This window comes from Pinus tabuliformis, chromosome 1_2 (assembly GCF_031772625.1).
Source record: "Pinus tabuliformis cultivar Carrire ecotype Pingquan chromosome 1_2, CPIR1, whole genome shotgun sequence".
NCBI lineage: Eukaryota > Viridiplantae > Streptophyta > Pinopsida > Pinales > Pinaceae > Pinus > Pinus tabuliformis.
The window spans coordinates 489,374,078-489,377,244 of record NC_142298.1 but is presented as its reverse complement, the minus strand read 5'-3'; the positions used below and the strand labels follow the sequence as shown (position 1 = coordinate 489,377,244).

The following is a 3,167-nucleotide window of genomic DNA, read 5'->3' as shown; positions in this document are numbered from 1 at the left end:
AGCATAAATCTGGTCGTCTTTTCACCAAGTACATAAGTGAAACCACGAGCTCCTTGTAAACAATAGCTTCCACTACCTCTCTTGAAGTAGAATCCTCCTTCCCCTAGTTACCATCTAGAGGAGTCTCCATAGACTTACAACTGTCCATCTGGAACGTCCTGAGTATCTCGTTGGCATACTTGCCTCGAGACACAAACAAATCCCCATCACCCTACCATACTTACATGCCCAAAAAGTAATGGATGAGCCCTAAGTCCTTCATCACAAACTCTCTTGCAATGTACTCCTTACAATATTTGATCAGTTGATCATCACCTACCAGTATGAGATCATCAACATAAAGTACAATGATCAACAATATACCTTCCACCACTATGTGGTATAGGTTCGCATCTGCTTCACTCTTCATGAATTCCAACCTCGTGAAGTATCTATCTATCATGGTGTACCAAGAATGAGGTGCTTTCTTCAACCAATACAACGCTCTCTTGAGTCTGCATACATGCGACTTACAGTCGAAGGTTTCAAAACATTCAGGCTGCTCTATGTACACCTCATCCTCAATCATGCCATTAAGGAAGTTTGTATTCACATCCATCTGATGTATCTACCAACCCATTTGGACTGATAGTGCCAATAAAGATCTGATCGAAGAGTACCTTGCAACAGGAGAAAAAGTCTCATCATAGTCAATACCCTCTACTTGAGAAAGGCCATAGGCTACAAATCTAGCCTTATGATTCTCCACACTACCATCTACAACTTGCTTTACCTTGTAAATCCAATGGGAGCTCACCATGAACTTACCCTCCAGTCTCAGCACCACATCTAAAACATTGTTATGAACTATGGAGTCATACTCCTCCACCATGGCATCAACCGAAGTTGGTTGCTGCATTGCTTCATCAAAGGAAGATGGCTTTATCACAACATATCCACTCATAAGATACATGTATCCAGTGTACCTATCAGGTGACCTCCTCTATCTGCGTTGTGATGCGGGTCCTCCCACATTATCTCTAGCAACCCACAACAATCTATCCTCCTCTCTGAGGATAGATTGTTGTGGGATGCTAGAGATAATGTGGGAGGACCAATGCGGGTCCTCCCACATTATCTCTAGCATAGCACAATAAGACCTTTTTAAAGACAAGTCCAAAAATCTATCATTCATAAGCTAAAATACATAATCGTGGGACAAAATTGAATAACACTGCATAGTGCCTAGTAATACTACACAAAACCAAAAAATAAAAAATAAAAAGACATAGTGATTTCGATGATAATGACCATTAGCTAATATGAAGATTGAGTGAAAGGAACCGAAATTACTGGAACATAATGAAGAGCATGATCCATTTCAGATGACAGCTTAAGGACCTCTGACATATTCACCATCACAGTCGTGCACTGGGAATGCACATTTTGTTAGCCATGTTGACATATTCAGTGGAGAGACGAGCCCATGATAGCAATGGTATACGTGGATGCACTGGAAACACCTCTTTCACCACCTCTTGGATGCATTTGTAGCACCTATTTCACCACCGCTTGGAGGTACGAGAAATTTGGGATGTCAAAATCGTTCAAGATTCGACAACGCCCAACTCTGCTTGTGCCATTCTCATGAGGTCTCCTTGGCAGGTAGTTGGGATGCAACATGTCTTATGGATTGAATGGATAGAAAGATTTCAATTTCTAGCAGATCGCCTAAAGGGGGGACCACACCCAACATACTTCAACTGATGAAAGTAGAAGAGCCCGCTTTCTCTACGTGCAATCGAGAAGAAGTTTCCAATTTATTTAATCCTTTTCTGAATTTTCTGCCAAGAAGCTTGCATTATACTAAACAATTTAAAGGATTTTTTTACTCATGAAATAACACATTCCTTTAGAGAAGGGTACTAACTTTGATTACTTCCAAAGCAAGGTACTTACTCCCGGTATACACATGATTGGGCAGAGAAAATAACCTCTTAATGTTAACTTACTCCAATTTGAAATAAGAAGCACAATCCATTTAGGTGAAGCAACAAAAAAAGACATTATGCACCAATTGGAACTTGTTCCCAAAATTCAATGAACTCTTCCACTACCATCCCAACAAAACAAATCTAACAAAAGCTTTGGAAATGCCTATATTTCTGAAAATAAGAGGAACCACTTTCATAATAAGATTTGACATTCTTAGGAAAGGTCCATGGTTTCATGCTCTACATATGCAGTGACTTGACGATTTTCCCAAATATCATAGGTAGAAAACGTTGACTCTGGAAACCGAGTCATGTGTAACTATAACATCATTCACAAATTCCGACCAACTTAAGAAAGGATCTCCTAAATCCCTTGACATAACATCTTTATTAGGTTTGATAGATTTCAGATGTTGTCCCATATACCTACAAGATCCAACTATCAATTTAGCAAAGTTCCCACCATGTGTCATTACCAAAGCATCAAACTTCAAGTAGACAAGGAAATCAAGAGCAACAAGGCTTGTAACATGTTTCCTAAAGGAATCGAGTTCCTCCTTTGTCATTAACTCTTCCTTGGTAATGAAATTTGGGAACATATGTCTTAGAGGAGTCATGCAATTCTGACCACCAAAAACTTGTCGAGATGAAACATAAATTTGTGTCTCCTTAGGATACCCCATTTCCTTCAAGATAACTGTAACTTCACCTAGTTCAAGTGGACATCAACCCTTTTTTCGTTTATAAAATGCTAGTTTCCATAAGTGGGAACCATTTTTATAACGACGAGGCTACTCTTTTTGTCTGTAAGCAACCATCATTTCCTTTTCAACTTTTGTTCCAACAAAATAACATAATGACAAACCAACCATGCCCTTCTCAAAACACAGATCTAGTGTCATGTAAGGATGTGCCACTCATGTGCGGTTCCTCATCCTTGAGGCTCTTGCCATTATGATGCATGTGTTGTACTTGATGGAAACCCACTTGTAGTAGAACAACTCACTTGTATATGGTAACTAGATGAATCTATAGAATAGATATCAGATGTCACATAATGCATGATAGTTGTGACAAAATACAGGGCAGTTCAAAGGAATAAGTTCAGAAGTATTGTACAATGGCAACTCTCTCAGATGATAGTTCATAGTGCAGCAGATTAACAACAAATAATTACAGATCAAACTACACATA

General features: G+C 39.1%; 1 pseudogene; it reads right to left on the bottom strand.

Moving 5' to 3' along the window:
- Positions 1-2,187: 2,187 nt before the first annotated feature.
- On the bottom strand, positions 2,188-2,926 carry LOC149206473 (protein PECTIC ARABINOGALACTAN SYNTHESIS-RELATED pseudogene; annotated as a pseudogene).
- Between the last annotated feature and the right edge of the window lie 241 nt (positions 2,927-3,167).